Raw genomic sequence first — 14,429 nt, forward strand, 5'->3', positions numbered from 1 at the left:
GCAAAATAAAATGCTTTTCATTAACTTACCTCATTTTACCTACTGGCATATAAATATAATATAATAGCTTATAATATAAACCGTGTAAAACTTTTTATTAAGTGTCTATGGAGTTCCTTGTGGCTCAGTGGATTAAGGATCTGGTGGTGTCACTGGAGTGGCTCAGGTTGCTGCTGCGGCATGGGTTTTACTCTGTTTATGCTCCTTCTCTCGCTCTTGTTCCATACCCTCTAAATGTAGAAATTTCCCTACGGAAGTGTCCTTGGTTTTTGCTTCTTCCTAGAAAACTCATTTAATCCTCAGCCTTCAAAGTCACTTTCTACTCAAATGATTTCTAATTTCTGTATCCACCACCTCTTCTGAAGTTTAGCAGCACATTTCCACCTAGATATGGCATGAGTACCTCAAACACCTCATTTAAAACCACTCTGTGGGAGCTCCTGTTGTGGCTCATTGGTAACCAACCTGACTAGCATCCAGGAGGATGTGGGTTCAATCCCTGGCCTCACTCAGTGGGTTCACTATCTGGCGTTGCTGTGAGCTGTGGTGTAGGCTGGCAGTTGCAGCTCTGATTTGACCCCTAGCCTTGGAACTTCCAATGCTGCACATGCCACCCTAAAAAGCACTAAATAAATAAAATCACTGTATGTGTTAATGACATACCACCTTCCAAATTGTACAGGCAAAGATGATATGTGGAACCTCAGCCTCATCCTTGAGTACTCTATCTCTTGACCTATGCACTTCATCAGTAATCAAGTTCTGTTTTCTTTTTTTGGCAATACCTGCAATATGTGGAAGTTCCCAGACCAGGGACTGAACCCATGCCACAGCAGCAACCCAAGCTGCTGCAATAACAATGCCAGATACTTAACCCACTGAGCCACCAGGGAACTCCCTGTTTTCTGTTTAATATCTTTCTATATAATATCTTTTCTCTATAATACCTCATGTTTATGTTATAGATATTATAACCCCATTTCTATTCCTACAGCTGGCATCTTTAACCAAGCTTTTATGACACCTCAAGTGACCTGTCAAAATAATTAATTTCTCTCTCCTTCCAACTCTTCTCTCCTTCCCCCATATACTCTTACCTTTTTTTATGTGTGCTTTTTTTCTTTTTCCTTTTTAGGGCTGTACCCACAGCGTATGGAAGTTCCCAGGCTAGGGGTCAAATCAGAGCTACAGCTGCTGGCCTACACCACAGCCACAGTAACTTGGGATCCAAGCCACATCTGCAACCTACACCACAGCTCACGGCAATGCCGGATCCCCGACCCACTGATCGGAGCCAGGATTGAAGCCGCATCCTCATGGATACGAGTTGGATTCATATCTGCTGTACCACAATGGGAACTCCTATGTGTGTGTACTTTTAAGTTACTTCTCTGCTCAAAACTTTTCAGTTGACTGGATAACAAATTCCAAAATCCTTAGGCTGGCATTCAAGTGTTCCTATAATGTGGCCCCAACCTGGTTTTCTACATTATTTTTTATTTCCCTTTAGATGTCCAATACTCAACAAATTTAAAAGTTGATGTGTATATTAAATACTAGAATTTCCACAGAGCTAAATCCTAGCTTCAAAGTTTAATACAAAAGCCAAATCCACCCATCCATCATTTCATGCAAATGTTTATTGCTATTGTCTATTCTGTTTATTATTTACTATGTCCAGGGATAAGTTCATCTCTATATCCCTGGACATAGCAAGTAATACACAGAACAGAAACTGTGTATTACGTACATTCATCAAGAAACTGCTTTTTTTTTTTTTTTTTTTGTCTTTTTGCCATTTCTTGGGCCGCTCCCGCGGCATGTGGACGTTCTCAGGCTAGGTGTCGAATCAGAGCTATAGCCACCGGCCTACGCCAGAGCCACAGCAACTCGGGATCCGAGCCGCGTCTGCGACCTACACCACAGCTCACGGCAACGCTGGATCGTTAACCCACTGAGCAAGGGCAGGGATCGAACCCGCAACCTCATGGTTCTTAGTCGGATTTGCTAACCACTGCACCACGACGGGAACTCCAAGAAACTGCTCTTAATAACTAGCAAGCAACAGGAAAAAAGAGAATGATCTCAACCTGACAAGAATGTGGTAACATGCACTACTAAGTAAGGAGCCTGAAATTCTTGCTTTGGTTCTATACCCTGTGATCAGAAACCAGATGCATTTTAATTCCGAATTCCAGTTTCCTTTATGTGCAACATGAGGGATTTAATATAGATTGGCTATCCTTTCCAGAGCCTAAAAGAACAAAACAAAAAATGAAGTTTACGTTCTTTAGGTATGCAGTTGTTTCCTTTAGAGGTTTTTTGGTTTTGGTCTTTTTAAGGCCGCACTCATAGCATATGGAGGGTCCCAGGCTAGGGGTCAAATCAGAGCCACAGCCACTGGCCTACGCCACAGTCACAGACAGCAACATGGGATCCGAGCCGCATCTGCGACCTACACCACAGCTCACATCAATGCTGGATCCTTAACCCACTGAGCGAGGCCAGGAATCAAACCCTCATCCTCATGGATGCTAGTCAGGTCCGTTACTTTTTTTTTTTGCCATGCCCATGGCATGTGCAAGTTTCCAGGCCAGAGATCAAACCCATGCCACAGCTGACAACACCAAATCCTTAACCTGCTGAGTCACCAGGGAACTCCCTGTAATTGTTTATTTTAAAAAATAGTATATAAATTTTCCTAATAATATTTTTATGTTTAAAATACTGTAAAATCTTCAATTCTGAAATTAGAAAGCTCTGTTAGGAACTCTAGAGATCTATAAAGATCTATGGCTTTGATAGCTCTGCCAATTTAGACTTTGGCTTCCAACAACCTCTTATCAGCTTGGCTATTGTATTCTGGCTTGTAATAGGCTCCCCTTTAACTTCTGATTTCCTCATAGCCCACTACAGAGAACTGAGATGTCCAGCGTTTCACCCCCTCTCTATATTCTCTTTAAGAACTGGACTTTACCTTTATTTTCTCAGGGTGTGAATGACTATTCTGTCTTATGCACCTATAATTTTCTACTATTATCACTATTTACACTCATTCTACTGCCTTATCAGAGAATAAGGCTCCTAAAGAGCAGTGTACACAGTAAAGCCTTAAAAGACTGCAGAAAAAGTTAGTCCAAGTTAAAAAGACCTTTTAGTAACAACTTCAATAATCCTAGCTATTAAGTGAAACCCTCTATACATTTTTACCAAAACTCACTGCACATTAATACCTTGTTTTTTTTTTTTTTTGGTCTTTTTGCCTTTTTCTGGGGCCACTCCTGTGGCACATGGAGGTTCCCAGGCTAGGGGTCTAATCGGACCTGTAGCCATCGGCCTATGCCAGGGCCACAGCAACGTGGGACCCAAGCCACATCTGCGACCTACATAATAGCTCACGGCAATGCTGGATCCTTAATCCACTGAGCAAGGCCAGGGATCGAACCCGCAAACTCATGGTTTCTAGTAGGATTCGTTAACGACTGAGCCATGACAGGAACTCCTACCTTGGCATTTTTTTTACATTCCAAATGTTCTGACTAGATGCTAAGCTGATTTAAAAATACAAATTTACAGAATCTTCCTGGAGATCAGTAAGTCAGAGATAGAGCCAAGGAATCAGTGCATTTTTCTGAAAGCTCCTTAGCTGATACTAATGCACAGCCAGGCTTGGAAATCCATGATACTGTACAATTCTACACGGGGCCACAAATTATAAGTCATTTATTAAACCTAATTTGCAAGCAAAACCCTTTTGTAAATAGTGAATCAGGGTAAACCAGAAACCCAAAACAAGTCTGCTTTCAATCACTACTGATGAATATTAAAAATAGACACTAGAAATAAGCTAGGACAGGACTGTTCATTCATATATCAACAAATATTCACTGATCCAGTATTTCAGATCTCTGGGATATAGACGAAGTCTCTGCTCTTACTTAGTTTGTATTCTATTAGAGGGAGACTGGCCAAAACAAATCACATACACAGAGGAAATTAAAAAAAAAAACCAAAAACTTAATCTAGACAGTTCCTTAGGATTGGGTGCTCAAGGAAGGTCTCTCCAAGGAGATAATAATCTGCAAACATCTGAAGAAATATAAGGGTCCAGCTATGGGGAAATATGTGAGAAGAGTATTCCAGGCAGAACAATGCAAAAACTCTGAGACAAAAGGATTTATTACACTAAGAATTTGTTAAAATCCACAGAATTGTACAGCAGCGTGGAACCTATATGTATATAAAATAAAAAAATAATTTAGAAGGTCAGGAGATCCCAGAATGGAATTCAGACTATAACAAAAGAATCTAATTGTATTAAAGATATATGGGGAGTTCCCATTGTGGCTCAGCAGGTTAAGAACCTGACCTGTACCTACAAGGATGTGGGTTCAATCCCTGGCCTCACTCAGTGGGTTAAGGATCTGGTGTTGCTGCAAGCTGTAGCACAGGTTGCAGATGTGGCTCAGATCCTATGCTGCTATAGCTGTGGTCTAGGGCGGCAGCTGCAGCTCCAATTTGACCCCTAGCCCAGGAACTTCCATATGTCGTAGGAGTGGCCCTGAAAAGAAAAAAAAAAAAAGATATATGAAACCAACTCACTAAAGGAGTTGTGGCAGGATGAAAGGTGATGACCTAAATAACTCTGGAAATGAGTGGAATCTGTAAGACTAAAGGCAAAAGGAACTGCATACAAGCACTATGCTCTACTGGAAAGAGTTGTTTCACACGTGGGTAATGTGTTAGTTTTGAAGCCACTCTATGTACATATACTGGAATTGGAACAATTAAGTAAATAGATGGTAAGAGCCAGTTTTCTCACTGCTCAAGTGGGAAGTTACAGACAATCAAGGGGAGATGGCAAGAATGATCCCTGTGGTAATGGATGAGAGATGCAAACATTTGAATCAACTCATGGTTAAGTTTAATATAGACAGATGGTTGCATATAGAACTAATTAACTTAGTATATGCCCAGGCATGTCCTTGCTTTGTCAGCTGAGAGGGCCTAGAAGCAACAACACACACCCCAATAACAAGCACACACAATGCCCACATTTGGGTTTCTGATATTGTTCTCCAATAAAAGCAACCAGATTCTTTGGAGAAATGGCTAATTCTAGGACTGGAATAGAAAACACACAAGATGAGCCTGGAGAATCTTGTAGTTCCAGAAATTAAGAAAATGCTCAAAACTCCCCACAATGATGTGGGTATGTCAAAATGACACTGGAATCAAATGAAAGAGCTCCCAGGGGTCAAAGCTGGTACAATTTGAGCAACAAAATAAAGCAGTGACAGATTATAATCCAAAGTACAAAATAAACATCCATGAGTCCATATTGCTAGAAATACATGACTGAATAAATGGGGAGAACAGACAAACATCCTGTACAGAATTTCAAATAATTATGTAGACAGGAGGTCCTGCTGTGCCACTTTGGCAGCATTTCTGCACACCAGGACACAGGTTCCATCCCTGGCCCAGCACAGTGAGTTAAAGGATCCCGCATTGCTGTAGCTGTGGCGAAGGCCAGCGGCTACAGCTCCTATTTGACACCTAGCCTGGGAATTTCCATGTGCTGTGGGTGCAGCCCTAAAAAGACAAAAAAAAAAAAGGTAATAATTTTGGTACATTAATTGTGACAGACTGACCAAACTAGTAATGTGAGATGTTAATAGGGAACACACAGTGAAGGTAGGTATATGGGAAGTCTGCATACTATTTTTGCAAGTTTTCTATAAATCTAAATCTATTCTAAAATGATTTAAAAAACAGAAAAGTAAAACTGGGGACACAGCTGAGACAGAACAAATTTAGCAAGGTGGTAGATAAGGTCTGGGAAGTAGACAAGGGAGAAGGCGCTCATCTAGGGCAGTTTCTCAACCTTGTCTGCATCTTAGAGGGGAATCTACAATTATTTAGACTCCCCTCCCCAGGCAATTTAATCAGCTTCTCTGAATATGCAGCTTAAGCAGAGGGAAGGAGCTTCCAGGTGATTCTAACGTCCAGCCAGGACCCAGAATCACTAACCCAGAGCCTTAATTCTAAGTTCAGCAGGAGTGTCATGACTATACGTAGATTTTTTTAAAAATGTTATTTTGGCTACTGTGTGAAGAATTAATTGCAGAGGGTATGAAAGAGAGAAAGGCACAGCAAGGAGACTATATAGGAATCCAAGGGAAAGAAATGCTGGTTTAGGACTGGAAGGCAGCAGTGAAGAGGGAAAGAAGACAGAACTAGGGTTATACTGTCAAGGTAGAGCCAAAAAGACTGGATAATATGTGCAAGTGAAGAGAAATATAGTGAGATAGATTCATAAGTGAATGGGATGATAGTGTCATTTACTAAGAATGAGGAAAACTGGAGTTCCCATTGTAGCACAGCAGAAACAAATCTGACTAGTAACCATGAGGTTGCAGGTTCGATCCCTGGCCTCACTCAGTGGCTTAAGGATCCAGTGTTGCCGTGAGCTGTGGTGTAGGTTGCAAACTTGGTTTGGATCTGGAGTTGCTGGCGGTGGTGTAGGCTCGCAGCTAGAGCTCCAATTTGACCCCTAGCCTGGGAACCTCCATATGCAAGAGTTGGGCCCTAAAAAGACAGAAAAATAAAGAATGAGGAAAAGTATTGAAATAATTCTGCTTATCTTAGTGAGAAAAATTTGTATCTGGTAAAGAGTATTTTGAAAAACTAGGGGGGAAAGTGGAACCAGGCTACCAAAGATGAATGCACTCTCACTTATTATATCATGATGCTAAATGCATCGTGTGGGAACAGATCTCTTGACCTCAGTGATAGCCAGTAGGATGGCTAGAGATCCCAAAGGTCAAAATAAAAACCATGCCAAACTCATCTGCCACTCATTGTCTGAAAATAGTTGTACTCACAACCTGGACACAGGTTGGCTACCTGGGTTTTCTGTTTTATACTTTTTAAAACCTAGTATGAATTAGGTTAAGAAAGTTTAAACACTAGAGAAAGATGGGACGGGGAAAGGGGAAGTTTCTCTCCGGTCACAACTACTATTAATACAATTGGTTTAACATTTTAGTATATTTCCTTCTAGTTCCCCACACTCCAAGAAACAGATTAGAGTTTTGATTCAATCTCCTTTCCAAACTTAAAAAACAAACAAACAGGAGTTCCTGTCGTGGCTCAGTGGTTAACAAATCCTACCAGGAACCATGGTTGCAGGTTTGATCCCTGGACTTGCTCAGTGGGTTAAGGATCTGGTATTGCCATGAGCTGTGATGTAGGTTGCAAATGTGGCTCGGACCCCCTGAGTTGCTGTGACTGTGGCATAGGCCAGCGGCTATAGCTCCAATTAGAACCTAGCCTCGGAACCTCCATATGCTATGGGAGCAGCCCCAGAAAAGACAGACAAACAAACAAACAAAAACCAAAAGAAAAAAAAACAACAAAAAAAAAACTCCAAAAAATATCTAGGGGAAAAAAACACCAAAAAACATCTAGGGGGAACTGATTGATGGGCTTTGCTTCTCCCTTCCAGACTTGATAAATATCCAACCACCTCTGCTTTTTGATCTTCCTAGGACTCTTCCATTGTTTTTTCTCCTGGGGTGGGAACCAATTGTTCCAACCCACTCTTTCCACTAACCAGCCCCACCTTTCACATCATTTCGTACAGTAAAGTTTGGGGAGACTCTGCTCTCCTAGATGTGCACAAATTTGAGCACTCTTATTTACTATACCAAATACTCCCTTACGCATTATTAGCCTTTGTAACTATTTTAATGGTTTTTTATATATATATATATAATATTCAAATTGCCTAAAACAATTTACATATAGATGTTACAACCGCTTCTGATTTTCTATTAAAATATGAACATTTCTAAACCTGTTAAACTATTTTTTTTTTTTAAGGGCCACAGTTGTAGCATATGGAAATTCCCAGGCTAGGGGTCAAATCAGAGCTACAGCTGCCAGCCTACACCAAGCCTACACCATAACCACAGCAACAGAGGATCCAAGCCACGTCTGCGACCTACACCACAGCTCACAGCAACGCCAGATCCTTAACACACTGCGCAAGGCCAGGGATCAAACCCTCAACTTCACGGCTCCTAGTCTGATTCTTTTCCGCTGCCCCACAAGAGGAACTCCGTAAACCTGTTAAACTTTCTCCGTATTTAGGATTTTTCTCCTTAGGATCCAGTTAAACTTATGGGCCAAAGAATACACATATTTTTAAGTTCTTGGTATATATATACGCCCTTCAAAAGGACTAGTCCAATAGGGTAGGGCTAATTTCACTGGGTAGGGCTGATTTCAATGTGAATCAAAAGCTAAATATGTCTCAAGCCAATAGCCATTTCAGTACCAATTAAATTTTGCAATGCCAGCTTTGTTCAAAAGGAAAGAATACTGCAGTTTGGCTGGAGACACTACACACACACACACACACACACACACACACACACACACACACTGCTTTTTAGGGCCGCGCTTGTTGCATATGGAAGCTCCCAGGCCACACACACCACACACACTGCTTTTTAGGGCCGCGCTTGTTGCATATGGAAGCTCCCAGGCCACACACACCACACACACTGCTTTTTAGGGCCGCGCTTGTTGCATATGGAAGCTCCCAGGCTAGGGGTCAAATCAGAACTACAGCTGCCAGCCTACCAGCCACAGCAACAAAGGATCCAAGCCACTTCTTCGACCTACACCACAGCTCATGGCAACTCTGGATCCTCGACCCACTGAGTGAGGCTAGGGATTGAACCCTCATCCTCATGGATACTCACTGGGTTCACTACCTCTGAGCCACGATGGGAACTCCCTATAATTCTCTTTTAAAAGAAACTTTCTTTTGGAGTTCCCACCATGGCTCAGTGGTTAACTAATCTGACTAGGAACCATGACGTTGCGGGTTCAATCCCTGGCCTTGCTCAGTGGGTTAAGGATCTGGCATTGCTGTGAGCTGTGGTAAAGGCTGCAGATGTGGCTGGGATCTGGCGTTGCTGTAGGCCGGCGGCTACAGGTCTGATTAGACCCCTAGCCTGGGAACCACCATATGCTGCGGGTGCGGCCCCAGAAAAGACAAAAAGACAAATAAAATAAAATAAAATAAAATAAACAAAATAAATAAATAAATAAAAAATCTCACTTTATAAAAAAAAAGAAAAACTTTCTTTTGAGAATCCATTTATTTCTATATCCCCAAAACCCAGTGCAGTGACTTACCATACTAAAATGTTTGAATCCTCCCCTCATGCCAATGATCAACTTTATTTCTCTCTAGTTTTGAAATACTGTTCTTATTATCACTCATTTATTCCTACTCTGTGTAAGGAATTATTTTCCTCAACAATCTTATGAAACAGATATTGCCATCATGGCCATATCAGTAGAGAACAGTGAGACTCTTTAAACGTCGTGGCGCAGTGGTTAACGAATCCGACTAGGAACCATGAGGTTGCGGGTTCGGTCCCTGCCCTTGCTCAGTGGGTTAAGGACCCGGCGTTGCCGTGAGCTGTGGTGTAGGTTGCAGACGCGGCTTGGATCCCGTGTTGCTGTGGCTCTGGTGTAGGCCGGTGGCTACAGCTCCGATTCAACCCCTAGCCTGGGAACCTCCATATGCCGCGGGAGCGGCCCAAGAAATAGCAACAACAACAACAACAAAGACAAAAGACAAAAAAAAAAAAAGAATTATGTGGAAGGCACTCCACACTAATTCAGGTACATAGTAAGTGCTCAATAAAGGTTAGATAAATCTGCAACCTCTCCTCACTGGATTGCTTTTTAGAACTTTGGTTTACACTCAGATCTCCAGACATCCAAGGTGACTTGAGTGGCACTAGGCAAAACAACTTCAATGTATAGTTTGGCACCTCCTTTTCCCTCTAATTTCTCAGGGCCAATGTCTTCCACAAAGCCCTTATTGGGCAGATCTACCCGAGTCTGTCTTACTTAGAAATATCCCCTGCTCCAAGACAATCTTTCCCTTTTTCCTCCTCCCCTTGGAGCTAACTCCTCTTCCATGAATTGCCCTCCCAAAGATTTAGGAAAATACTACATTTAATTACATCAATTTTCACAAAAGTTTAACACACTAAGTTTAGCATTAGTAGAAGGGCAGCGTTTATCTTTAGGGCAAAAAATACGCTGAATCTCTCATTAGCAAAATACATGGGGAGATTGGAGGAAAGTGTATAAACTATTCTATCGCCTTCTCCTACTCCAGCCTTTGTCTAAATTCCTCCCCTCCCAAGTCAAAACATAAGAGGATGTCAACACCACCAAAATACTGTGATCCCTGATCTCTCTCTTGCGTAATGACTCAAGGAAGGTATCACCAACAATAGATGGTACAGTGTTTTAACCAGATGTCTCATTCAACTATCTGGATAGGGATTAGGTAACTAGAGTTAATTACAGTAATCACTGGAGTGCTTTCCTAAGAAGTGTTTATCCTTCCCCATCTCATCTGTTTATACTAACACTGTAGGAGGTTGGTGAGAAATCTCAGTTGATACCTAAGTACTCTCTAAATTCTACTTGGCTTGCTGGCTCTAACTTACTGAGGACGTATACTAACTTTTGTTTTCAGTTATTACCAGAGAGAAACTTGGCAAAAAGCAGAGCTCTTTGTTCTCTCCTTTCTACCACACAAAGCTTTGCTTTATGCAATAAGCAGTATGCCCTCTCTGGTAGTGGCAGAAGAAATGGAATTTGAAATCCCTTCAGGAAGCGAAGTGTTCACCCCTAAGCTCTGATCTGTAGCTAAACCTCTCACATTCAGATCTTTTTTTATTCAACTTACTTACTGATTTACCAAATTAAATACCAGCAACTCCTATTCACTAAGCACCTATTACTATGCAGTAGGCACTATGAGTAATAAAGCCCTCATTTTCACCATCGAGGAACCCAAGGATTCAAGAGCTTATGTACCTTGTCTAAAAATATCCTTGTTCAAGAATAATGACAAGTGTTGGGCTGAGACTGAAACCTAGAACCACCACCTCCATAGTCTAGGTTGTCTCCTATGCTACACTGCCTCCCATTACTATTTAATTCATGTTAGAAAACAAGAAGTTTTCAATAAATCCCCAATTTGGAAAATCTCAACAAAATTTCTGTTCAATTGAGAATGAAATATCTGGAATTTTTCTAATTTTCACATTAAAGAGTAAGGATAAACTGACTATTTCAACCACTCATTTTGCACAAAATGAAACTGAGGCTAAGCAAAGTGAACAAGCTCTACCATGTCACAAAGCCATGAGGGGGGCAGAACTGTCCAGTCTTCTTATTCCTAGTCTCTTCTTTTTTCACTGTACCTACTGAGAGCTAGATAACAGTTCACAGATAAAAACATAAAATTTTTCTTCCTTATGCCCAGGGTCAACAACCAATTGGTGTAGTTTTGTTCTTTGAACAAAGTTTATTGTCAAATAAGACTGGTAGGAGTTCCCGTCGTGGCGCAGTGGTTAACGAATCTGACTAGGAACCATGAGGTTGCGGGTTCGATCCCTGCCCTTGCTCAGTGGGTTAAGGACCCGGCGTTGCCATGAGCTGTGGTGTAGTTTGCAGACGCGGCTTGGATCCCACGTTGCTGTGGCGTAGGCCGGTGCCTACAGCTCCAATTAGACCCCTAGCCTGGGAACCTCCAGATGCTGTGGGAGCAGCCCAAGAAATGGCAAAAAGACCAAAAAGACCAAAAAAAAAAAAAAAGACTGGTAAATGCTGCACAACAAACCCCAACCCCCATGGAAATTCCCTAAACATTTTTTTTTTTTTTTAAATACTGGCCACACCTGTGGCATATGGAAGTTCCCGGGCTAGGGGCTGTATCAGAGCTTCAGCTGAGGCCTATGCCACAGCCACAGCAACACCAGATCCCAGTCACATCTTTGACCTAGGCCACAGCTTGTTGCAGCGCCAGATCCTTAACCCACTGAGCAAGGCCAGGGACCAAACCTGCATCCTCAGGGGCACTACGTCAGGTTCTTAACCTGCTAGCCACAGTGGGAACTCTGGAAAATGTTTTTCAAAAAAGAACACATGGAGTTTCCGTTGTGAAGCAGTGGAAATGAATCAGACTAGGAACCATGAGGTTGCAGGTTCAATCCCTGGCCTCGCTCAGTGAGTTAAGGATCTGGCACTGCTGTGGCTGTGGCGTAGGCCGGCAGCTACAGCTCAGATTTGGAAAAAAAAAAAAGAAAGAAAGAAAGAAAGAAATATAATGTGCTAATATTAAGCTTGTGAAAAATGTATCTAAGGATACTAAAACTATAGGCTAAATTTGAATTTACTTATTTATTTTGTCTTTTTGCCATTTCTTGGGCCGCTCCTGCGGCAAATGGAGGTTCTCAGGCTAGGAGTCAAATCGGAGCTGTAGTCATCGGCCTACGCCAGAGCCACAGCAACATCGGATCTGAGCCGCGTCTGCAACCTACACCACAGCTCCCAAGGCAACATGGGATCCTTAACCCACTGAGCAAGGCCAGGGATCAAACCCGCAACCTCATGGTTCCTAGTCGGATTCATTAACCACTGAGCCATGACGGGAACTCCTAAATTTGAATTTAAATGAAAAAACTCCACAGTTTAACTGGCAGCACTTTCAATTCCCCAATCACAGGATTAATTCTATAAATTTGAAAACTATCAGACAAGTCTTCTGTATGTAAAACCTTTTCTATATGTATCTTTTTTGAGGTCTTGCACTCCTTCAAGTACATGTTAGGCTACTGGGTAAGTATTTATCTTCTAAATGCCAATTATAAAAAAAAGACATTTTGGAATTCCCACTGGAGCTCAGTGGGTTAAGGACCTGATGTCTCTGTGAGGATGTGGGTTTGATCCCTGGCCTGGCTCAGTGGGTTAAGGACTTAGCATTGCCACAAGCTGTGGTACAGGTCACAGATGTTGCTTGGATCTGGTGTTACCGTGGTTGTGGCAGAGGCCACAGCTATAGCTCTGATTCAACCCCTGACCTAGGAACCTCCCTATGCCACAAGTATGGCCATAAAAAGAAAAAAAAAAGGGGACATTTTTGCAAATTTTCAATTCTACCCTTTATTAATTATTCCCTGGGAAAATAAAGAGAAATGTAAGAGAACATATGTACAACTGAATATTCTCCAAGACTGCCCCCCCTTTTTGATAGAGCCCTGCTATTTATCAGGTACTTTACATGCATTATCTCATATAACCTTTTTAAGAACCCATGAAACTCTTTCATAATAAAAACTTAACTGGGAAAAGAAGGGAGTTTTCTCACCCTGATCTAAGAAACACTCACAGCTAACATAATAATGGTCAAAGACTGGGGAGTTCCCTGGTGGTCTAGTGGTTAGGACTTGGTGCCTTCCCTGCTACAGTCCAGGTATGATACCCAATCACATCAAGCTGCTGCACTGCCCAGCCAAAAAAAAAAAAAAGTCAAATGATTTCCCTCTAAGATTAGGAACAAGACTAGGATGTCTACTCTTACCATTTCTATTGAACACTTTACTAAAACAATTAAGTGAGAAAGAAAGGGGGGGGCATCCAGATTGGAAAATAAGAAGTTAAACTGCATCTATTCACAGATTACATAATCTTGTATAGGAAAAAACTAAGAAATCTTCAAAAAACTAATAGAGAATTAATAATGAGTTCAACCAGGTGGCAGAATACAAGATCAATATACAAAAATTATATTTCTATATACTAGTAATAAACAACCTCAAAATAAAATTAAGAAAACATTTCCTTTCTCAGCACATCAAAAAGAATAAAATATGTAGGAGTAAGTTTAATAAGAGAAGTGCAAGATCTGCACACAGAAAACCACAAAATATCACTGAGAAACTAAAAATCACTTGAATAAATGGGAAGATTTCTCATATTCAAGGACTGGAAGACAATACTGTTATGGCAATGTTCCTCCTATTGATTTACAGGGTTAACAGCAATCCCTATCAAAATCCCAGCTGCCAGAAATTGACACGGTGATCCTAAAATCCTAAAATTTATTTGGAAGTGAAAGAGATTCAGAACAGCCAAAACAATTCTGAAAAAGAACAGAGTTGGAGGACTCATACTTCCTTGCTTTCACACTTATTACACAAGACAATGTAGTACGAACATAAGGATACGTGCAAATCAATGGAATAGAAATGAGAGCCCAGAGGTAAACCTTTAGTTATAATCAACTAATTTTCAACAAGGGTTTCAAGGTTATTCAATAAGGAAATCTTTTCAAGAAACAGTGCTGGGAAAATTAAATATCCACATCCAAAAAGAATGAAGTTGGACCCCTAACTCGCATCCATTAACTAAAAATGGATCAGACCTTATATGTAAGAGCTAAAGCTATGAAGTCTTTAAAAGAAATTCACAAGACACCATTAAGTGAAAAGACAACCCACTAAAGGGGAGAATATTTTTGCCAATGATATATCCGATAA

General features: G+C 41.3%; 1 protein-coding gene across 2 annotated transcripts in view; it reads right to left on the bottom strand.

Annotated features, from left to right (window-relative positions):
- The window catches only part of FAF2 (Fas associated factor family member 2), a 49,193-nt gene that overhangs the window by 27,756 nt on the left and 7,008 nt on the right, over positions 1-14,429 (bottom strand). The window lies entirely within an intron of this gene.

This window comes from Phacochoerus africanus, chromosome 4, assembly GCF_016906955.1.
Source record: "Phacochoerus africanus isolate WHEZ1 chromosome 4, ROS_Pafr_v1, whole genome shotgun sequence".
NCBI classification, from domain to species: Eukaryota; Metazoa; Chordata; class Mammalia; order Artiodactyla; family Suidae; genus Phacochoerus; species Phacochoerus africanus.